Raw genomic sequence first — 26,717 nt, forward strand, 5'->3', positions numbered from 1 at the left:
TTTCCGTCTCCGGTGATACTTTTGAATCATGTCTAGTTAATCTTGAACGAATGCTAATTAGATGCGAGCAATCAAATCTAGTACTTAATTGGGAGAAATGCCATTTCATGGTTAGAGAAGGCATCGTTCTTGGTCATAAAATTTCAAAGGAAGGAATTAAAGTGGATAGAGCTAAAGTAGATGTAATTGCTAAACTTTCACATCCCACCAATGTTAGAGGAGTTAGGAGTTTTCTAGGGCATGCCGGTTTTTACCGACGTTTCATAAAAGATTTTTTTAAAATTGCCACTCCTATGAATAAACGCCTAGAAAAGGATGCTCCATTCATCTTTTTAGATGAATGCATCATATCATTTAATATTCTTAAAGAAAAACTCACTAATGCGCCGATCATGATAACTCCAAATTGGAATCTACCATTTGAACTCATGTGCGATGCAAGTGATTTTGCAATGGGAGCCGTTTTAGGACAAAGGATTGAAAAACGATTTCAACCTATTTATTATGCCAGTAAGATGTTACAAGGAGCACAAACGAATTACACAACTACTGAAAAAGAACTCCTTGCTATTGTCTTTGCTTTTGACAAATTTTGTTCATATCTCGTTCTAGCTAAAACGGTGGTCTATACCGACCATTCTGCTCTTAGATATCTATTTTCGAAACAAGATGCCAAACCATGATTAATCCGTTGGATCTTACTCTTACAAGAGTTCGATATTAAAATCCGAGATAAAAAGGGAGCAGAAAATCTCGCCGCTGATCATCTTTCTCGTCTTGAAAATCTCGAATTAGAAGTTCTAAATGAATCGGCCATACAAGATAACTTTCCTGATGAATATCTATTGAAGATCGATTATAATAAAATTTCATGGTTTGCAGACTATGCAAACTACTTAGTATGTGGATTCCTTGAAAAAGGGTTGTCATACCAAAAACGAAAGAAATTCTTTAGTGATATAAAACACTACTTTTGGGAAGATCCACATTTGTTTAAAAGTTATCCCGATGGAATAATCCGCCAATGTGTATTCGGGGATGAAGCTTGTCAAATCTTAAACCATTGTTACACCGGACCAACAGGAGGGCATTATGGGCCTCAACTTACCGCAAGGAGAGTCTATGATGCTGGATTCTATTGGCCTACAATTTTCAAAGACGCACACCTTCTTTGTAAATCCTGTGATGCTTGTCAAAGGGCCGGAAAAATAAGTCAACATGATGAAATGCCACAAAATGTCATTCAAGTATGTGAAGTATTTGACGTTTGGGGTATTGACTTTATGGGTCCATTTCCAAAATCGCATAATAATCTCTACATTCTCGTTACCATTGATTATGTATCTAAATGGGCGGAAGCACAAGCTCTCTCAACTAACGATGCACGAGTTGTAGTCAACTTCTTAAAATGTCTTTTTGCTAGGTTTGGAACACCGAAAGCTTTAATAAGTGATCGGGGTACTCATTTTTGTAATAATCAACTTGAGAAAGTTCTCAAAAGATATGGAGTAACTCATAAAATCTCAACCGCTTATCATCCACAAACAAGTGGACAAGTTGAAAATACCAACCGAGCTTTAAAATATATTCTAGAGAAAACCGTAGGATCAAATCCGAAGGAATGGTCCATGAAATTGGAGGATGCACTCTGGGCTTTTAGAACAGCCTATAAAACTCCAATTGGCACCACACCTTTTAAACTCGTTTACGGAAAAGCATGTCACCTTCCAGTAGAAATTGAGCACAAAGCATTTTGGACTTTGAAGACATGTAATCTTGATTTACATGAAGCTGGACGTCTACGGTTAAGTCAATTAAATGAATTAGAAGAATTGAGACATGAAGCATATGAAAATTCGTTAATCTATAAAGAAAGAACGAAGAAATGGTATGATAAAAGAATCAGAAGTTCAAAAGAATTTAAAGAAGGAGACAGAGTTCTTCTTTTCAATTCACGATTCAAGCTATTTCCTGAAAAATTGAAATCATGATGGTCTGGACCATTCATAGTCAAAAGAGTTTTCCCATACGGAACAATAGAGTTGATAAATTCAAATGGGATCGAATTTAAGGTTAATGGTCACAGAGTTAAACATTACATAGATAATCCAATGGAAGTTGAAGATGAAGTTAATCACAATTTCGACACCACAGCTAACTAAATGTGGGGAGAATCAAGTCTTTTTAAGGATAATATATATTTCTATTAGAGTTAGATTTTTTGTTTTTGTGTAGTTCTCGAGAATGGAATCTGAATGGTCTTTCCCTAGCAGATCCTAAAGAACTAGTCTTCTCCCTCCATTCTGAATTTTTATATCTTTTAGGGTTTACGAGATGAAGAATTCCTTTGATCTGAACCATGGTCTACTACTACACGCTTTGATTACTAAATGTAATAATAACATCTTCCCGAGTGAACTGGTATCATTCATAAGAGGCAAAATGGACGAAGTGAGGAAAGAACTCAGGAAAGATCATCATAAAACACATTTTGGTAAAGGAAAATCAAAATTTGCAACAAAAAGAAAAGCACGATACCTTGAAAGATGTCATAAATGCAGAAAATGGTCACACAAAGGTAAATGTTCGAACAATCAAACATATTCAAATACCGAATTTGTTACTCTATGCAGAGAAGGACCGTTCATATGTTTAGAAGAAAAGTTATTGAAGAATCGAGGTTACGCTTACATAGCTATGGAAAACCAAATCACATGACTCTCCTATGAGTCGACTAAAGCAGGTCTCTGAGAATTCTATCTCACAGGTAAGTATGTACAGTTTTTATTTGTTTTTATTTATTGCTTTTAACCTTTTGATAATAAACGCTGAATCATTCGCTATAAAGTATTAAATTGATATTTAATAAAATTAGGTATGCGAAACCGAAATTATTGATATCATACAAAAATTTAATTCATCACTGCGAAATTTACCGTTTATTAATAAGGTATAAATATCTTTAATCAACCAACCCAAAATATTTCAAAAATTCGTCAGGAGTAAAACTAGGTAATATAGCCGAAATTACTTTACCCAAAAGAGGTGAGTATATTTTTGATAATATTTGATTGATTAAAGTGGGATAAAAGACCAAAAAGATTTTTAAATTTTACCTTATTTTTAAATTAATATTAAATTATTATTGTAAATTTCTAAAACCAATATATTTAAGTTTTTAAATATTTTAAATAAAATTAATATTTTCAATATAAGTTTGTAAAATTAATGTATATAAATATTATTAATATTTATATGAAATTTTAATATGCATTTTAAAATTTAAGTTTGGTGTGAATTTAAAAACAAAAATGTACTTTACTTCATCAAGTTAAAAATTGATTTATAAAATTCGTCGTGAGTTGAAGACTAGGTCGTTGAACGTAAATTGCTTTACCCAAGGGCGGGACGAGAAATTTTGTTATCATTGTTTAAATTTTATTGATTTAAAGTATGACAAAAACATTAAAAAACCCAAAAATCTTTGCTTTTAAAACAGCGCTTTAAAATGACAAATTTTAAAATTTTGTCGAGAGATGAACTAGGTCGACGTACCGAAACGCCCTCATTCTTAAAAGAAACAAAATTTTAATTAATTTAATTTTTGTTTTATTAGTCAAACGTTTTTATAAAAAAAAAAAAAGAAAAGAAATAGGACCCATGCGATCGCATGGGGTTTACCCTTTTGAGCCATGCGATCGCATGACACTGGATATCTAGACAGATTGTTAAGTTCCAGCGAGCTGTTCTGTCTCCCACACAAAACACACATATATACAAGAGCAAAACCACAAAAACACCCCTAAAATCTTCACTTTTCAACCAAAATTCACCAAGTTTCTTGCAATAATCCGCTATAGTCATGCCTATATTCAGATAGGGAGGTGAGAAGGTAAAGATTTCACCCCTAAAACTCTTTAAATTCGAATTTTAGTGTTCTTGAGCTAATTTTTACCTAATTTGATTTTGTTAATTTCTAGTGTAATTAGAGTTAAATTGTTAGTATATTATGCATGTATAACCTAGATTGATGCTATTTGTCATGATTTGAATCCTTAAACTTCAAAATTTTTAGAAATCTAGGGTTTGTGTTCTTGAGCAATTTGGGGCTTTTTGATATAAACAGGTTATGGCCGATTTTTGTCATGAATTAGCGCTAAATTAAGTAGTGTAATATGTTTAGGTTGTTAATTGATCCAAACTTTAATCCTAAACATGATTTGTGAGAATTAAAGTGGACTTTTTAAGTCTAAAATTCATGAACTTTATTAATATGATATAAATGCCATTTGAAACTTGTTTAATTGCTAGTAATGATTATTTTGACATGTTATTTGAGATAAAAGCCTATGAACTTTGTAAACATTTTCATATATGATTATTTGAAAATGTGTAGAATTGATAAAAATATGAAAATGAGTAAAAGTTTAACATGGATTAAACATGTTATTGTAATTGTTTTAATTTGTTATTTTGCTAACACTAATGCATATTTTGATGCACAAATTTTGTGTTTAATGTGTTTTGAAGAGAAATACAGATACGGACGGTGCATCATCGTCTAGGCAACCTGATCCGGAACCACAGCCAGAGATGCAATATCACGAACCGGAACAACAATAACAACAACATTATGATCAACAAGTGCAATACTATGAACAAAAACCACAATTTTTTAATGCCTACGTAGTATTTCCCGTTCACCATATAATAGAACACCCAACAATTCATGAAGAACAGTTGCATCCCCATTTAAGATTTGATAGAAGTTGGAGAGATTACCCGACGTACCAAAGTAACAAATTTAAGCTTTGGACCAAAAATGTAGAAGTACCAAGGGTAATATATTGGGAGCCTTTGAAAAGGGTCCACCTAGCTAACCCAGTTAGGTAGTATCTAATCCAAAGGTATGGTAGCTCTTCTTTTTCCGATTGGGAACGTTTATTTACCACTCGTAGGCCTGTATATAAAGAGTGGTGTGTTGAGCTAATGAGTACTATAGCTTTTAATAAAGATGTAGATAGGTTAGACGATAAGAGTTTTCTTAGATTTTTACTTGGTCGTAGGATGTACAGGATGTCCATGCTGGACATGGCCAGGGCTTTACAGATTTACACTCCCGCTGAATTACTATCACCTGATTGTACAAATTTGATTTATCATGGTGAGAGGGTAGATAGAAATTTTGAAGCTAACGCCATCTGGAGGCGTATGTCAAATTTTAATGTGTTTACGTGGGGAGGAAGACACTCCTATTTAGATATTAATAAAGCCGAACTTCGTATAATACATAGATTTTTAGCAAACTCGATTACACAAATAGGTAACAACAAGGAGAAAATGACCTTACACTATTTATTTTACCTTAAGTGCATTCGAGACACTAGAAGCTTTGTTAATATCCCCTACTGTGTTGGTTTTTATCTATCCAAAATGGTGGAAGGTATACAGGACGGGGGAATAATAGGAGGAGGTATTTTTGTTACTCTCATTGGAGAGTATTTAGGTGTAGATAGGGAACAAGGGGGTCCAATGATGGTGGTTAGGGAACAAGACGAGACTTTAGGTTTGCAAGTCTATCAAGGTGCAAAGGTATTGACTAGGAGACACAATCAGGCAATACCATATCAAGGCCGCCATCCACAGGTAGAGAGGGGTTCGGATGAGGAGATGGAGGAAGCAGATGACATTAGGGATGTCATTAGGGATAGTGCTACTGACGTTTTCCAGCGTATAGATGAGGTAGAAATGACTAACGAGGCTAGGCATCGTCGGTATGAGTAGTGGCAAGCCACGAATGAGTATGAGACTTCCAGGCGGCGCCAACACGATAGCTGGCAAGTTCATCAGCACCAAATTATGAGCTAACTATCATATCAGGTACCAAATAACTACATCCCGACTCGACCTGCTTACTATCCACCACATCAGCCCGACATGCGACCACCCTTTGACATGCACGACCCCAATCAAGCCTACCAGGACACCTATCACCAACCTTGGAACCCGAACAATGATATGAATTGGAATCCCTATCCAAATCAATAGTGTTCCATTGGTGATTTCTTATCTTTTATTATTTTTATCTATTTATGTTAAACACTTAACATTTTGATACTTTTTTGTAATGTTTAATATTTTTATTATTATATACTAATATTTCATTTTTGTAATTTGAAAGTAGGATATTAAGTCCCATTTCAAATTACCATGCATGTTTATATTTGTATTGTATGTATTTTATCTCATGTACACAACAGGGTAAAACAGCGCATTTTCAAAGACTGGCATTAAGTTCAGCAAAAGCTATTAATTTTGACGACAAAATGCAAAATATATGTGAAATAACAACAGACATAATGAACAAATGAAGTGCACCATTTATCATTCAAAGCATACAACAATATGTTTGGAAACTTTGGTAAAATTTTAATCATCTTTTTACGCTAATCACCCTCAATAATTTAAATTGTTACTGATTTCTTGCAAATGAGGGCATTGCAAGATCTTAAGTGTGGGAAGGGGTTAAATTCTTTCGGGTTTTAAAATTTTAATTAAAACACTTGGTTACCATTAAAAATACTAGTAATGCAGTAGTTGTATTAGAATCTAGTGCTCTCTGATAATAAAGAACAGCCCTAGTCTTATATACTGACTATCCACTTCTAGTAAAAAAAAATTTAAAATTTTTTCAAATAAATGAATTCAAAATCATGTTTATACATATTTATGAACGATAAAACTAGGTGTTAATACCGAAATTTTCGTTACCTCGTAAAGGACATAACTTGAGAAACAACCCAAAATGCTTGAATTCATTTAAAATGGAATAGAGGAAAATAAAAAGGCAAAGAAAGGAAAATAAAAGCCAAGTGTGGGAAAAATTTACCAAGTTATTTAGAACATATATCACATGTTTTTGTACAAATAATTGAAGATACTTTTGTTTTGGATGATATTAATCAGTTTTACCTAGTTTATTGTAATATAAATAGAATTTATAAAGAAGTAAAGTCTTTCGAGAAAAAAAAACACGCGCTTCTTGATTTAGGTCTGGAAGTTGTCATCCAGACCAGTTGTAGAGTCTATGAAAAACCTTGAAAAGTTTTCTCGAAAATCCACATTAGCTTGTTTGAGTGGAAAATCATTCTCACAAAAATGTACATGGCGAGAGAGATACATTTTGTGAGTAACCGGATCGTAGCATATGTACGCCAATTAGGATAGTGAATACCCAAGAAAAACACAAGACGTAGAGTTTGGCTGAAGTTTTGAGACGCGAGTAGTTTGGTTGTTGATGTAACAAGGCTTCATGGGTAGACTTGTTTTGGGGTGTTGGTGTTGGCAATATATTAATAAGATACGCAATAGTTGTAACTGCATACGTCCAAAATGATAGAGTGATAATGCTAAAAACGAACATATATTTTATAGCATTATCCCTCAAGAAAGACAAGCTTTTAGTTGCAATTGTTCTATTTACAAGTGATATTCGTTTAAATAATAAAAGGTGAAGACAAAAGACAGATTCGACGAATTGAAGACGCAAACGACCAAAAAGCTTAAAAGTACAAAATACATTCCAAATAGTTCAATTTATTGATGAGAAACATCTAAAAGTTACAAGAGTACGAGCCGCAAAACGCAAAGTACAAGATATTAAATTGTACGCAAAGACGTTCGAAAATCCGGAACCGGGACATGAGCCAACTATCAACGCGCGACGCAACGGAGCTAAAATTACAAGTCAACAATGCACAAGAATATAATATAATATATAATTAATTATATAAAATTATATATATTATATTATATATTAAATAAATACCCGCAGCCCACGTTTTGGAATCATGTGTGAGCATGAAAAGGCTGCCATGCGATCGCATGGCCTGGAGGCTTTAAAACAATGCAATCGCATGGTTGACTGTAGCTGGCTACATCTATAAATTGAAGCGTTTTTCGGACGAAATAAACACACCTTTTTCTAATCTCTTACTCTCTCAATATATATATTTATATTTATAATTTTAATTTTAATTTTAATTTAAGGTTAATAATAATAAGGTTATGTTAGCGAATGTTTTAAGTTTGTAAGTCGAAACTCTGTCCGTGTAACACTACGCGATTAATACTCATTGTAAGTTATGTTCAACCTTTTTAAATTAATGTCTCGTAGCTAAGTTATTATTATGCTTATTTAAGCCGAAGTAATCATGATGTTGGACTAAATATTAAAGACGGGGTTATTGGGTTTTGGACCATAATTGGGGTTTGGACAAAAGACCGACACTTGTGGAAATTGGACTATGAGCTATTAATGGGCTTTATATTTGTTTAATTGAATGATAGTTCGTTAATTTAATATAGAGATTTACAATTTGAGGTAATTATAAATAACCACATACACTCGATCGGACACGATGGGCGGGATATTTATAAATACTAATAATCGTTCATTTAACTGGACACGAGAATGGATTAATAGTCAATGGACTCATTAAAACGGGGGTGGATTACATACAAGGACACTTGGTGTAATTGTTAATAAAGTATTAAAACCTTGTATTGCACACAGTTGATAACTTGGTGTAATCATTAACAATGTATTAAAACCTTATTACAGTTTAAGTCCCCAATTAGTTGGAATATTTGACTTCGGGTATAAGGATAATTTGACGAGGACACTCACACTTTATATTTAAGACTGATGGACTGTTATGGACAAAAACCAGATGGACATATCGAATAATCCAGGACAAAGGACAATTAACCCATGTTAATAAATTAAAATCAACACGTCAAACATCATGATTATGGAAGTTTAAATAAGCATAATTCCTTTATTTTATATCTCATCGCACCTTTAATTATCGTACTCTTAATTATCGCAATTTTATTTATCGTCATTTTAATTATCGCACTTTAAATTATCGCACTTTTATTTATCGTCATTTACTTTACGCTTTAAATTAAGTCATTTGTATATTTAATATTTTACATTAGGTTTTAATTGCGACTTAAGACATAAAATCGACAAACCGGTCATTAAACGGTAAATACCCCCTATTTATAATAATAATAATATTATTTATATATATATATATATATATATATATATATATATATATATATATATATATATATATATATATATATATATATACACACAAATATAGTTTAAAAATATGGCGTTAAACTTGGCTAGCTCCCTGCGGAACGAACAGGACTTACTAAAAATAACACTACTCTACGATTAGGTACACTGCCTATAGTGTTGTAGCAATGTTTAGGTATATCCACTTTATAAATAAATAAATAACTTGTGTAAAATTGTATTGTATTTAATAGTATTTCACAGTAAAATTATAACTATTTCGTATACACCTCGCATAACATCATAGAGGTAAGTTGGCTTGATGAAGTAACGCAAGAGCAGTAGTCACAAGAGTATGGTGACGTCTTTCGGCACAACCATTGTGTTCGGGGGAGTGAGGTGGCGTTGTATAGTGAGTTATGCCATGTGAATTTAAGAATGAAGCTAACCCCATATATTCACCACCGTTGTCAGAATATAGTGTTGTAAGTGGTTGTTGACAAGATTTCTTAACGAATATTTTGAGTTGCGGGAAAATAGCAGATAATCTGACTTTTGCTAGTGGGTATAGCCATATATACTTTGTAAAATAATCAATAAACGTGACACAGTACCGAAATTGATCATGAGATAGATTTTTAGGTCCTTATACATCCGAGTAAACATATTCTAAAGGACGAGTACTGATGATAGACGATTCACTAAATGGCAACCGTTTTCTTTTGTTACATATACATGAATTATAGTTCAAATTACTCGATTAAACATAAGACAATTGTGCATTTCATAAAATAAAAGACAAGACTCTAGATGATGGGTGGCCGAGCCGATTGTGACACATATTATTGATTATCATCGAGTTTATTCGTGGTTGGCTCAATTGAGGATGATATAGATCATTTTGCAAGCTCCCCGAAACAACTGTGCCCCCGTGTTCAGATCCTTCACAAAAAATGCCATGAAAAAATTCCAAAGAAACATTATTAGTACGACAAAAACATGCAACGGATATAAGATTTGTACGTGAAGTAGGCACACATAATAAATCATCTAAATTAAATATGCAAGACGGTGCTTTAAGCGTAGTATTTCCAAGATGGGATATTGACAAAGGTGAACCATCACTGAGGAGGATTTCTTCTGGTCTCCCATAGTTCGAGAAGGATTAGAGGTTTGAAGTGTCAGATGCCACAGTGGGATGACCCGTGTCAAGTATCTAGGATGGAGTGGATGATGAAAAAGCTGTATTGAAGTAAGCCACGAGTGTGATTTCATGCTCCTTTTAAAATCAAGCCAGAGAGCGACACTCCTTTGTAATTAGATAACAATAGTCATCCTTGTCATCAGAGGATGATGACCTTACTGATTTGGACAGTTGAGTAGTAGCAGGTGAAGACTGTGTGTACATGTTTTGGTGATGACCTCCATGTGAGTAGGTGATGTGATTGGATGATTGCATGTTGCATCGTTGTGTATAATTAGATGTTAGAATGTTAAACGAAGTTTGAACAGCAACAGGAGTTGGAACAATGGACGGGATTGGGGTGACAGTTTTCTTTTGTTGCATTGCAAAGTCAACGAGCTTGTCGTGTAACTCAACAAAGGAAATAGATGTATCCCGAGCACGTATGGAAGTAGATATCTTTAAATTTATCCCCCAAGATGGGGAATATGGAGCACAATATATCATCGTCTACCTTTCTATCAACGAGGGCGAGGCTGTCCGCAATACTTTACATTTCTTGAAGGTATGTTGTAATCGGTTTGTTATCCGCAGAATTTTCAAGCAATCGTTGCTTGAGAGATATAATTGTAGTGCGTGACTTATTTGTGTATAGCACCTTGAGTCTATAACAACCCTCATTTTTCTGTTCTGAAATAACCAAAATGCCCTTGGGATTTTCATTTGTTCTTCTGTGTATTCGATTTAGGGTTGTTATCCGTTTACGATTAACGAACTATAATTAATACTGGTATTAAATGATCGTATTTATTACTAAAACACTAACCTTAAATATTAATTATAATCCCTAACCCTAATATTAAATTAATAATATAAACTATATGTAATAAATTAAATATGACATTTATATAACATTTAATTAAAATGAGAACTAAATTAAAACCTAATAAAGGACATGTACAAAATGTAAAAGATTAAATAAAATGCAATTTAAATAAAAATAAAATTTAAAAAAACAAATATATATATATATATATATATATATATATATATATATATATATATATATATATATATATATATATATATATATATATATATATATATATAATACTTAAAATGCCGGATTAAAAAAAATAATAAATAAATATATATATTAATAATAAATCGGCTATATAGAAAAAAAAAAAAAAGGGAGATAAGCTTGATCATTAAGTAAACAGCAAATCCTAATTAACTTCAAACTCTTTCATCCTAATCTAATTCAAGTGCTTGATCATCAAGTAAACCTAAGGTGATTAGGACTCTAATCCACACTCTATAAAAAGGACCTCTTGGCTCATTATTTCATTCATACTTGCACCACAAATAGCTCTTAAAATCTCTACAATTGTCTTGTGTTAGTCGACTGGGTTCTGCATTCCAAACAGCCCCAAATCAACACCCTTTCATCACCAAAAACCACCACCATTCGCCACCTTCTACAGCCCAAAACTGCCACCCTTCACAGCATTTTTAGTTGACTTCCTGCTGCCTTTTTCGAAGCCCAACAGGCTGTTATTTGCAGCTGTTAATCGACCACCCAAACAGCCCTTCCTGCCTCTTGGTTTGCTGCTGTTCGTGACCCAACACCCACCAAAAATTGACCTGTTGCTGCTATTTTTTGCTGTTTCTGTCGAGCCAAAACAGCCCAAGAAACCCTTGTTTGGGTCGTGATTTCCTGCTGTGAACTCAGCTCCTATTTTGGTTCCAAATCAACACCCTTTTCTTGATTTTAATCTTGTTGAGGTATACCTAAACCCTAGCCTAATCATACTTTCTTAATCTATTACTTTTAATATATTATGTTGATTAATATTGATCTTGTTTTTTTGAAGTTAATTATAAGTATTATGAATATGAATAATGACTATGAGTAGTGATTATGATATAGATAATTAAAGGTTATGAATAATTATGAAGTAATATAAAATAAGTTAATGAAGTTAAGGTTTATGGATAAATAATATGGTTAGTAAGATTAAGGGTTATAAATATGATGAATATGGTTAAAAGATTATGAAGATGAAGTATGATCAAGAATTTTGAATATGGAGTATTAATAAGTTGTTAATTATGTAGATAAAGAGTTATGAATAAGATGTATGATTAATTATAAAGATTATGATTATGATTGATAAGAAACTAGTTAATAAATTAAAAAAAAAAATTATAGATAATGCTTGTGATCAATAGGTTTAAGTTTGAAGAATAATGATGATCATGAAACTAGCTAAAAAAATACTTAAAAGTATCATGGATATTAATGGGTTAATGGTGATTAACAAGATTATGATTTTATGTGTTAATGATTAATGGTTAATGATAATGATACACATGCATGCATGCATACGTACGTATGTGCATGTATACATTGTAGGTATATTTGTGTGTATATATGTAAATATATACATGCGTGTATATCTATGTGTATGAATGTATGTATATGTACGTGTGTGTGTATGCATGAGCATGTGTATATGTATCATATATATATATTACAAGTATTTATAAAAGTTGATAAGTAATAGTATGTGTATATATATGTACCACCTTTCTATTTATGTATATGAAATATTTACATAGAATATATATACATATATATCGTATAGTTATGAACATATATATGTATTATAAGAATAAAGAATATATATGTATGTATCACATAGGTGTATATTTATGTATGTAACACATATAATGATAAGATTACATAATGGTTAATTAATTAAAGAATAATAATATTATTACTATAACTTGTAAACCTATCTATATGGTAACACTTTAATTACACTAAGTTATATTATCACATATATAATTATTAAGTACATTAATAATTCGTTGTGTGTATACACCTATAACGTGAAGGTTATAATTAAAGATAACGTACGAAGTCTACAAACATCACCACTACTTGTGGCCTAGGGTGGTCCTTGTTGCCTCATGGAAACCGCTTGTGGATTTCGAATGCCATGACTTAGATTCTGGTCAAGAGTCCTGGGCGCCCGGTAACAACAGATCATTCGAGTGACTTACATGATAGCAACGAAGTTTGGACAAGATTGTACAACATATTTGTGAAGAATTATAAGCTGAATTTCTTTAAACTATAAACTTACTATAAGTGGAAGCTTTCCATAAATAGTAGGTTTCCGAAAATAGAAACTTTTGAGAAATAGGAACTTTTCTCGAAAACCGTCGCTGTTAATATAGTTTCTATATTAATGAACAAACTTTATGTCTGTTAGACATTAACTAATCAAAGATTATATCTCTAGGTTGAGATCTCCGATTTACATACTTCGTTCATACTTCCTTACATGGAATAACTTACTTGCTACTAAGGTGAACTTCATAGCCCCTCTTTTTACTATTTCATAAATGTTTTATAACTTTGGGGTGAGACACATGCTTGCTTTTAAACTGTTTTACGATTAGACACAAGTACTCAAACTTTATTAGTTCAAATTGTGCTATGACATGCTTTGTTTCATGCTAAATCCCTACCATGATATCATTAATTGCTACTTTGAAACGCGAACTTAGTTATTGTGAGTAGGCCAACTGAGAGTGACGTCTCTACCCATTGGAGTGATCGTCAAGGGGGTACATAATAATGATTCAACGACACCGACAGTTCAAGGTGTCATAGGGTAACTTTGTTTAGTCTCGATATCATATACCTCAGCACTACTAACGAACTGATGAAACTTTATAACTAAATCTTGTGGTCTGAAATTTTATTGATTATATAAACCTATGATGTTCACTCAACCATTGTGTTGACATTTTAAGCATGTTTGTCTCAGGTGAAGATTAGCTTATGTGCTGCCATATGATGCTTAGCTAGTTGATGCATTGGAGTCTATATATTAGAATTTATCATTTATTATTTATAAATGAATTTCATTATGTAAAACATTATTATGTTTTCGCTGCAAATCAAATTTTGTTTTATTAAAACGTCTCATTTAGAGTCGTTCTCGCTTTACACTTGTGTTATGATATTGTGAAGTCATATTTTCCCCGACCCTATTTGGGGGTATGACACAGTCGTTCCCAAGCTTTCTTAGAAGTGGAAACAGATGAAATCTGAGGTTGAATGTTGGTGGAGCAGCTGACGAGAATGGTGATGTCGTGCGAGGTGTATAGAAAATAGCTATTAATTTTTACAGGAAAATACTATTAAATACGATACAATTTTACACAAGATATTTATTTATTTATAGAATGGATATACTTATACCTTGCTACAACACTTATAGGCAGTGTACCTAATCGTACAGTAGTGTAGTTTTTAGTAAGTCCGGTTCGTTCCACAGGGAATCTTTTTTAAACAAAGCTTAACGCTATATCAGTTTACTTTTATAAAAATACAAATATATATATAAGTAATATTATTATTATAAAGGGGGGTTTTTACCGTTTAATGACCGGTTTGTCGATTTTAAAACTTTAGTCGCAGTTAAAACCAAATGTAAAATATTAAAAATAAATACAAGACTTAAATTAAAGCGTAAAGTAAATAATGATAATGAAATTGCGAATAATAAAAGTGCGATAAAATAAACTTGCGATAATTAAAAAGTACGATAATTAAAAGTGCAATTAAATATAATAACAATAAATAAAAGTGCTATAATTAGAAGTGCAATTAAATATAAAATAAAGGAGATTAAATATGAAATAAAAGAATTATGCTTATTTAAACTTCCGTAATCATGATGTTTGACGTGTTGATTTTATTTTTATGCCCATGGGTTAATTGTCCTTTGTCCTTGATTATTTAATATGTCCATCTGGTTTTTGTCCATAACATTCCATCAGTCATAAATATAAAGTGCGAGTGTCCTCGTCAAATTATCCTTATACCCGAAGTTAAATATTCCAACTAATTGGGGACTTAAACTGTAACAAGATTTTAATACTTTGTTTAATAATTACACCAGGATGTCGACTGAGTGTAACCCAAGGTTTTAATATTTTGTTATCAATTATACCAAGTGTCCTTGTACATAATTTCACCCCTGTTTTAATTATTCTAGTGGATATTAATCCATTCCCGTGTCCGGTTAAATGAACGATTATTCGTACATATAAATACCCCGCCCATCGTGTCCGATCGAGTGTATATGGTAACTTATAGGGACGCCCAATTGTAAATCTTTATATTAACATTAACAAACTATCATTTAGTTAAACAAATATAAAGCCCATTAATAGCCCATAGTCTAATTTCCACAAGTGTCGTTCTTTTGTCCAAACCCCAATTATGATACAAAGCCCAATTACTCAATTTTAGTAATTAGCCCAACATCATGATTACTTCGGATTAAATAAGCATAATAATAACTTAGCTACGAGACATTAAATTAAAAAGGTTGAACATAACTTACAATGATTAAAAATAGCGTAGCGTTACACGGACAGAATTTCGACTTACACTCTTACAACATTCGCTAACATACCCTTATTATTAAGATTAAAATTAAAATTAAAATTAAATTATATATATATATATTACGTATATATTGAGAGAAGAAGGAAAAAAAGATGATTAAAAATGCTCAGAATTCGGTTGCTTTTATAGGGATTTTCAAAACTTGGGGCTCCGTGACTCGCGGCATTTTTGGCCTTCAAACTCTGTGAGTCGCGGAGTTTGAAATTACAGCTCACCCATTTTGGAGTCTCTCTTGCCGACGGTTTTTATTTATTTATATAATATATAAATAATTATAAGAATTATTTAAATATTATATTATATTTATGTGCATAGTTGCCTTGTAATTTTTAGTCCGTTGCGTCGAGCGTTGAGAGTTGACTCTGGTCCTGGTTCCGGATTTTCGAACGTCCTTGCGTACAATTTAATATCTTGTACTTTGCGTTTTGAATCTTGTACTCTTGTAATTTCGAGACGTTTCTTATCAATAATTGGAACCTCTTTGATTGTCTTTTGTACTTTTGAGCTTTTTGGTCGTTTGCGTCTTCAATTCGTCGAATCTGTCTTTTGTCTTCACCTTTTATTATTTAAACGAATATTACTTGTAAATAGAACAATTGCGACTAAAAGCTTGTCTTTCTTGAGGAATAATGCTATGAAATATATGTTCGTTTTTAGCATTATCAAATATTCCCACACTTGAGCGTTGCTTGTCCTCAAGCAATATCGTCTTGAAATACTAGAATCACTTCTTTATTCTTCACACTTTGTACATCAGTGATTTCTATACGGCGGTATAAACAATGGTAGTAACGATATGGTTTACAGTCCCACATGACTATAAAAATTTAGATCCATTAAGAAAATTGGATCTTTATGAAAACATTTGATCTTTTGAAAATTAAATCTAGTTTTTACCCTAGATAAGTTTTCCGGAATAACCCTTTACCGGTGTTTGCAAAATATTTTTGTGGGTTTGGTAGGTTTCAGATTTGAAAATTTTAGCTCAAAACTTGCGGTTTTGTGTCACCCACTTGCTAACCTTGTATTTGGAAAGCAACACGTCCAGTTTACTTGTCCCGTATATTACCTTTCGGTAAACTACCGTCCGGTTGTAAAGGAAAGTGTTGAACAAGCAACTGTTAAGGCAATGTCCCCTGACATGCTTTTAATTATGGTCTATAACGTGTCGGACGCAATTACTATCCTTGGTAGGAGCAATAGTAAAGCTCACCCTTATAATTTTTTGGTTTGGCACAAGGTCCTATCTTTGACCATGCTATGCAACCACCGTTCTTACGGTTGACACCCGATTTAGTTCAGGCGACCTAATGAATTACATTAATGTCTTGTAGCTAAGTTATTATTATGTTTATTTAATCCGAAGTAATCATGATGTTGGGCTAATTACTAAAATTGGGTAATTGGGCTTTGTTGCAATTAAATATAAAATAAAGGAGATTAAATATGAAATAAAAGAATTATGCTTATTTAAACTTCCGTAATCATGATGTTTGACGTGTTGATTTTAGTTTTATGCCCATGGGTTAATTGTCCTTTTTCCTATATTATTTAATATGTCCATCTGGTTTTTGTCCATAACAGTCCATCAGTCATAAATATAAAGTGCGAGTGTCCTCGTCAAATTATCCTTATACCCGAAGTTAAATATTCCAACTAATTGGGGACTTAAACTGTAACAATATTTTAATACTTTGTTTAATAATTACACCAGGATGTCGACTGAGTGTAACCCAAGGTTTTAATATTTTGTTATCAATTATACCAAGTGTCCTTGTACATAATTTCACCCCTATTTTAATTATTCTAGTGGCTATTAATCCATTCCCGTGTCCGGTTAAATGAACGATTATTCGTACATATAAATACCCCGCCCATCGTGTCCGATCGAGTGTATATGGTAACTTATAGGGACGCCCAATTGTAAATCTTTATATTAACATTAACAAACTATCATTTAGTTAAACAAATATAAAGCCCATTAATAGCCCATAGTCTAATTTCCACAAGTGTCGTTCTTTTGTCCAAACCCCAATAATGATACAAAGCCCAATTACCCAATTTTAGTAATTAGCCCAACATCATGATTACTTCGGATTAAATAAGCATAATAATAACTTAGCTATGAGACATTAAATTAAAAAGGTTGAACATAACTTACAATGATTAAAAATAGCGTAGCGTTACACGGACAGAATTTCGACTTACACCCTTACAACATTCGCTAACATACCCTTATTATTAAGATTAAAATTAAAATTAAATTATATATATATATATTACGTATATATTGAGAGAAGAAGGAAAAATAGATGATTAAAAATGCTCAGAATTCGGTTGCTTTTATAGGGATTTTCAAAACTTGGTGCTCCGCGACTCGCGGCATTTTTGGCCTTCAAACTCCGCGAGTCGCGGAGTTTGAAATTACAGCTCACCCATTTTGGAGTCTCTCTTGCCGACGATTTTTATTTATTTATATAATATATAAATAATTATAAGAATTATTTAAATATTATATTATATTTATGTGCATAGTTGCCTTGTAATTTTTAGTCTGTTGGGTCGAGCGTTGAGAGTTGACTCTGGTCCTGGTTCCGGATTTTCGAACGTCCTTGCGTACAATTTAATATCTTGTACTTTGCGTTTTGAATCTTGCACTCTTGTAATTTCGAGACGTTTCTTATCAATAATTGGAACCTCTTTGATTGTCTTTTGTACTTTTGAGCTTTTTGGTCGTTTGCGTCTTCAATTCGTCGAATCTGTCTTTTGTCTTCACCTTTTATTATTTAAACGAATATTACTTGTAAATAGAACAATTGCAACTAAAAGCTTGTCTTTCTTGAGGAATAATGCTATGAAATATATGTTCGTTTTTAGCATTATCAAATATTCCCACACTTGAGCGTTGCTTGTCCTCAAGCAATATCGTCTTGAAATACTAGAATCACTTCTTTATTCTTCACACTTTGTACATCAGTGATTTCTATACGGCGGTATAAACAATGGTAGTAACGATATGGTTTACAGTCCCACATGACTATAAAAATTTAGATCCATTAAGAAAATTGGATCTTTATGAAAACATTTGATCTTTTGAAAATTAAATCTAGTTTTTACCCTAGATAAGTTTTCCGGAATAACCCTTTACCCGTGTTTGCAAAATATTTTTGTGGGTTTGGTGGGTTTCAGATTTGAAAATTTTAGCTCAAAACTTGCGGTTTTGTGTCACCCACTTGCTAACCTTGTATTTGGAAAGCAACACGTCCAGTTTACTTGTCCCGTATATTACCTTTTGGTAAACTACCGTCCGGTTGTAAATTAAAGCGTTGAACAAGCAACTGTTAAGGCAATGTCCCCTGACATGCTTTTAATTATGGTCTATAACGTGTCGGACGCAATTACTATCCTTGGTAGGAGCAATAGTAAAGCTCACCCTTATAATTTTTCGGTTTGGCACAAGGTCCTATCTTTGACCATGCTATGCAACCACCGTTCTTACGGTTGACACCCGATTTAGTTCAGGTGACCTAATGAATTCCAGGTGAATTCCTAGGATTTTACGTTCAATGGTAATGAACGCATTGAAAATAGGGTTTTCAGAAAACAAATCGATTTATAATTTTGATCAAAATATTTTCTCGTTCAAGCTCGAGTTTAGATATCATTGAATTCCATGAGTTTGTAATTCTCAATCTTTAAGGTCAATCTCTAGGATTGAGTAATATCAGTCTTAAAAGCTGATTTTTGATCTTTTAAGGAGATTATCCTTTCTGGGGATCTGATTCATTAGTCTTATTCAGCTAATTTGCATGGTGCCCTCCCATTGTACGAGATATATCCTTCTCATGGTTAGGATAAATCTGACCACTTGGCGACCCTGTTTAATGCTGAGGTCCGTGGATTTCCTGCTGATTTTAGTGATGACTTTTCTAGATTTTTCGTCAACCTACAGCTGGTCTGGACGACAACTTCATGACCTAAATCAAGAAGCGCGTGTCTTTTTCGGAAGACTTTACTTCCTTTTAATGATGGAATTGATTCATCGTGTAGATCCATCTTTCTTACAGTAAATCAGGTAAAAACTTTTTAGTTTAGTCCAAAGCAAAAGTATTTTCAGTTATTTGTACAAAAATATGTGGCACATGTTTAAGATAACTTGGTAATTTTTCCCACACTTGGCTTTTATTTTCCTTTTTTTTTTCGTCCTCTATTCCATTTTAAATGAATTTTAACATTTTGGTTTGTTTCTCAATTTATGTCCTTTTCGAGGTAACAATAATTTCGGTGTTTTAACCTAGTTTTATCGTTCATAAATATGTATAAACATGATTTTGAGTTCATTTAATTGAAAATTTTGTAAAATTTTACTAGAATTGGGTAGTCAGTATATAAGACTAGGGCTGTTCTTTATTATCAGAGAGCACTAGATTCTAATACAACTGCTGCTTTACTAGTATTTTTAATGGTAACCCAGTGTTTAAAGTAAAAATTTTAAAATCCGAAAGAATTTAACCCCTTCCCACACTTAAGATCTTGCAATGCCCTCATTTGCAAGAAATCAGTAACAATTTAAATTATTGAGGGTGATTTGTGTTAAAATGATTAAATTTTTACCAAAGTTTCCAAATATATTGGCATTTGTTTGCTGAATGATAAATGGTGCACATCATTTGTTCATTCCGTCTTGTTGTTATTTCACATGTATTTTGCATCTTGTCGTCAAAATTAGTTGCTTTTGCTGAACTTAATGCCAGTCTTTGAAAATGCGTTGTTTTATCCTGTTGTGTACATAAGATAAACTGCAAACATATATACATATTTTTGAAGTTTGGTATATTACCCCACATTCAAAAATTATTAAAATCTAGGAATAAAAGTTAGAAAATTATAAAAACTATTACAATATTAACAAAAGTATTAAATGTATCAATATTACAAATTACAAAATAAATAAAACTAAGTAGACTAGGGATGATACTGGTACCAATAGGGGTTCCAGGCATAACCATAGGTGCTATAGAATGCTTCGGCAGGGTTATACGTAGGATACGGTGGTTGCATCTCTATAGACCAGGGAGGGAAGATGGGTTTTGGTGTAGGAATATAGTTTCTACCTATATGTTGGCAATGAGCTATGATTTGGTTCTGATGAACTTGCCAATCTTCAAATGCTCTCTGTCTAGCATTTTCGTACTCCTGTGAAGCTATAAACCTTTGCATTTCTTGCATTTCATTTCCCCCTCCTACATTACCTTGCTGTTGGTTTCTCTCAACCTGTGGATGTCTACCATGGTATTGTACTGCGGCGTTATTTCGCCTCTTCAAAACTTTAGCACCATGGTATACATTTAAACCTATAGTATCGCGGGGTTCTGGTTCTTCTACTAATAATCCCCCCGACTTATATCCACACCGAGATATTCACCAATCAAAGTAATAAAAATACCACCTCCTATTATGCTATGCGGTCGCATCCCCCTAACCATAGCTGATAAATAATAACCCACACAATAAGGTATACTTACAGCGCTTTGTGGGTCTCGAATACACATATGGTAAAACAAATCCTGTTCATTTACCTTTTCCTTGTTCTTACCTCTTTGTGTAATCGAATTAGCTAAAAACCTATGAATCACTCTTAATTCGGCTCTATCTATATCCAAATAAGAGTAATTTCCCCCTTTGAAACAGTTATGGCTTGTCATTTGACTCCACACACCGTGTGTATCAAAATTTTCATCTATCTTTCTACCGTTTAGTATCAACCCTCTACAATCGGCAGATGCTAACTCCTCAGGCGTATATATACGTAAAGCCTGAGACATGTCTAGTAAAGACATGTGGCGCATCGAACCTCCTAACAAAAATCTAATAAATGATCGGTCGGTTAAACTAGCTACCCGATCATTTAATTCTATACTACATAACAATTCTTCACACCATACTTTATATACAGGTCTACGCATGGTGAATAAACGTACCCAGTCATTAAAAGTAGAATTACCATACCTCTGTACAAGTAATTCCCTAATTGGCCCGGCCAATTCTACAGCTTCTAAGGGTCCCCATTCTATGACCCTCGGTACCTCAACAACCTTAGAATGAAGAGTATGCAAACCCCTTTGGTATTTTGGATAATCTATCCAAAGTCTGTCAAATCTCAGGTTCGGGTGCAACTCTTCCAAGTGCATATCAGAAAAGGTCATGACTGGATGAGGTATATCCTGCTTGTAGTAGTTATCCACCTCCTGTTGTTCCGCATTCTCAGCAGGAGCATTGCGAGCTTGGGATGAAGATTCACCCCTTTCAGTCTGCAAAACACATCAAACACAATTTTTGTGCATCCAAATATGCATTAGTGTCAGCAAAATCATCAATCAAAATAATTACAATGACATGATCAATTTATATCAAACTTAAGCTTATTTTCACATTTTTATCAAATCTACACTTTTTCAAATAAGCATATACGAAAATGTTCGCCAAGTTCATAAGCATTTAACTCAAATAACATGTCAAAATAATCATTACTAGCAATTAAATAAGTCTCAAATGGCATTATCTCTCAAAAATCAAGTTCATGAATTTTAGACTTTGAAAAAGTCCACTTTAATTCTCAAAATCATGTTTAGGCTCAAATTTTGGATCATTTAACTACCTAAACATGTTACACTACTTAATTTAGCAACAATTCATGACAAAAATCGGCCATAACCTGTTTATATCAAAAAACTCAAATTTGCTCAAGAACACAAACCCTAGATTACTCAAAATTTGAAGTTTAAGGCTTCTAATCATGTTAAATAGCATCAATCTAGGTTATACAAGCATAATACATAAACAATTTAAGCCTAATTACACTAAAAAGCATCAAAATCAAATTGGGGAAAAAATTGCTCAAGAACACAAATTTCGGATTAAATGGTGTTTAGATGTAGAAATTTACCGTTTTTCTTGAGTAATTCCTAGATAGCATCCTTCTCAACATGATTTTAGTAAAAGATTTGATGATTATCGGTTAAAAATTGTGATTTTGGGGTGTATTTTTCGGGTTTTTCGGGTTTTTGTTCGCAGTGTTTTGTGTTGTGAGTTGTGTGGACTGAGCTGTTTCAGCTCTTATTTTTTTTTCTGTAATCCGATCCTCCCGCGACTCGCGGTGTTTAAAGCTTCAAACTCTGCGAGTCGCGGAGTTTGCTCTTTTTTTTTTTTATAACATCTTATACTAATTAAAACAATTAATTAATTAGTTTAAAATTTTGTTTCCCTTGTTATTTAGGACGAGGTCGTTTCGGATCGATGTCCTAGTCCGTCCTTCGACAAAATTTTAAAATTTGTCTTTTTGTAGCGATTGTTTTCAAAGCTAAGATTTTTGGATTTTTTAATGTTTTTGGCATACTTTAATTCAATAAGATTAAAAATAATGATAATAAAAATTCTCGTCCCTCTCTTGGGTAAAGTAATTTCGGTTCAAAGACCTAGTCTTCAACTTACGACGAATTTTAAAAATCATATTTTTAACTTAATGAGATAAAGTAAATTTTTGTTTTTAAATTCACACAATTTAAATATAAAATTCAAAATTAATATTAAAAATTCACACCAAACTTACAATTTAAAATGCATAAAATTAAAAATTCATATTTTAAAAATTCACACCAAACTTAATTTAAAAATTCATATTATAAATTCACACCAAACTTAATTTAAAAATTCAAATATTATAAATTCACACCAAACTTAATTTAAAAATTCAAATATTTACAATTTTAAAAATATTGTTTTTACAAAGTTTACAATATTAATTTAAGATTTAAATATTAATTTTAAAAACATGGTAAAAATAAAATTAAAAATCTTTTTGGCTTTTTATCCCACTTTAATCAATCAAATATTATCAAAAATATGCGCCCCTCTTTTCGGTAAAGTAATTTCGGTTCTAAGACCTAATTTAACTCATGACGAATTTTTGAAATATTTTGGGTTGATTGTTTAAAGATATTTATACCTTAAGAATAAACGTTAAATTTCGCAGTGATGTAATAAATTTTTGAATGATATCAATAATTTCGGTCGCCAAACCTAATTTTATTCAATACCAATTTAATACTTTTTAGCAAATAAATTAGCGTTTATTATCAAAAGGTTAAAAATAAAAAAAAATAAAATAAAAACTGTACAGACTTACCTGTGAAATAGATTTCTTAGTTATATGATCTATCCCATTCATAAGATAGTCGGTTTAATTGGTTTTCCATGGCTACATAGGCGTAACCTCGAGCATTCAGTGTCTTTTCTTCTAAACATATGAACGGTCCGTCTCTGCATAAAGTAACAAATTCGGTGTTTGAATAAGTTTGATTATTTGAACATTTACCTCCATGTGACCATTTTCCGCATTTGTGACATCTTTCTAGGTGTCGTGCTCTTCTTTTCGCTGCGGATTTTGATTTTCCTTTACCAAATTGTAACTTATTATCTTCGCATCTGGATTCTTTTCTAACTCCGTCCATTCTTTCTCTGATTACTGATACTAGTTCACTCGGTAGTATGTCATTATTACGTTTAGTGATCAAAGCGTGTAGCATTAGACCATGGTTTAGTTCACAGGCAGTCTTCATTTCCTAAAAAAAATAAAAATTCAGAATGGGGGGAGAAGACTAGTTCTTTAGGGTCTGCTAGGGAAAGACCATTCGGGTTCCATTTTCGAGAACTACACGAAAATAGACTATCTAACTCTAACAGAAATACATATTATCCTTTAAAGACTTGATTCTCCCCACACTTAGTTAGCTGTGGTGTCGAAATTATGATTAACTTCGTTGTCGACTTCCATCGGACCATGTATGTAATGTTTAACTCTGTGACCATTAACTTTAAATTCAATCCCATTTGAATTTATTAATTCTATCGTTCCGTATGGGAAAACTCTTTTGACTATGAATGGTCCAGACCATCTTGATTTCAATTTTCCAGGAAATAGCTTGAATCGTGAATTGAAAAGAAGAACTCTGTCTCCTTCTTTAAATTCTTTTGAACTTCTGATTCTTTTATCATGCCATTTCTTCGTTCTTTCTTTATAGATTAACGAATTTTCGTATGCTTCATGTCTTAATTCTTCTAATTTGTTTAGTTGACTTAATCGTTGACGTCCAGCTTCATGTAAATCAAGATTACATGTCTTCAAAGCCCAAAATGCTTTGTGTTCAATTTCTACTGGAAGATGACATGCTTTTCCATAAACAAGTCTAAAAGGTGTGGTTCCAATTGGAGTTTTGTAGGCTGTTCTAAAAGCCCAGAGTGCATCCTCCAATTTAATGGACCATTCCTTTGGATTTGATCCTACGGTTTTCTCTAGAATTCGTTTTAAAGCTCGGTTGGTATTTTCAACTTGTCCACTTGTTTGTGGATGATATGCGGTGGAGATTTTATGAGTTACTCCATATCTTTTAAGAACTTTCTCAAGTTGATTATTACAAAAATGAGTACCCCGATCACTTATTAAAGCTTTCGGTGTTCCAAACCTTGCAAAAAGACGTTTTAAAAAATTGACTACAACTCATGCATCGTTAGTTGGGAGAGCTTGTGCTTCCGCCCATTTAGATACATAATCAATGGCTACGAGTATATATAGATTATTATGAGATTTTGCAAATGGACCCATAAAGTCAATACCCCAAATGTCAAATACTTCACATATTTGGATGACATTTTGTGGCATTTCATCACGTTGACTTATTTTTCCGGCCCTTTGACAAGCATCACAGGATTTGCAAAGAAGGTATGCGTCTTTGTAAATTGTAGGCCAATAGAATCCAGCATCATAAACTTTTCTTGCTGTTAGTTGAGTCCCATAATGCCCTCCTGTTGGTCCTGTGTGACAATGGTTTAATATTTTACTAGCTTCATCTCCAAATACACATTGGCGTATTATTCCATCGGGACAACTTTTAAACAGATGTGGATCTTCCCAAAAATAGTGTTTTATATCACTGAAGAATTTCTTTCGTCTTTGGTACGATAATCCTTTTTCAAGGAATCCACAAACTAAGTAGTTTGCATAGTCTGCAAACCATGGGATTTCATTATAATCTATCTTCAATAGATATTCATCAGGAAAGTTGTCTTATATGGCCGATTCATTCAGAACTTCTAATTCGGGATTTTCAAGACGATAAAGATGATCAGCGGATAGATTTTCTGCTCCTTTTTTATCTCGGATTTCAATATCAAACTCTTGTAAGAGTAAGATCCAACGGATTAATCTTGGTTTAGCATCTTGTTTTGAAAATAGGTATCTAAGAGCAGAATGGTCGGTATAGACCACCGTTTTTGCTAGAACGAGATATGATCGAAATTTGTCAAAAGCATAGACAATAGCAAGGAGTTCTTTCTCAGTAGTTGTATAGTTCGTTTGTGCTCCTTGTAACATCTTACTAGCATAATATATAGGTTGAAATCGTTTTTCAATCCTTTGTCCTAAAACGGCTCCCATTGCAAAATCACTTGCATCGCACATTTGTTCAAATGGTAGATTCCAATTTGGTGTTATCATGATCGACGCATTAGTTAGTTTTTCTTTAAGAATATTAAAAGATTTGATACACTCATCTGAAAAGATGAATGGAGCATCCTTTTCTAGGAGTTTATTCATAGGAGTGGCAATTTTAGAAAAATCTTTTATGAAACGTCGGTAAAAACCGGCATGCCCTAGAAAACTCCTAACTCCTCTAACATTGGTGGGATGTGGAAGTTTAGCAATTACATCTACTTTAGCTCTATCCACTTCAATTCCTTCTTTTGAAATTTTATGACCAAGAACGATGCCTTCTTTAACCATGAAATGGCATTTCTCCCAATTAAGTACTAGATTTGATTGTTCGCATCTAATAAGCATTCGTTCCAGATTAACTAGACAAGATTCAAATGTATCACCGAAGACTGAA

This window comes from Rutidosis leptorrhynchoides, chromosome 1, assembly GCF_046630445.1.
Source record: "Rutidosis leptorrhynchoides isolate AG116_Rl617_1_P2 chromosome 1, CSIRO_AGI_Rlap_v1, whole genome shotgun sequence".
Classification (NCBI taxonomy): domain Eukaryota; kingdom Viridiplantae; phylum Streptophyta; class Magnoliopsida; order Asterales; family Asteraceae; genus Rutidosis; species Rutidosis leptorrhynchoides.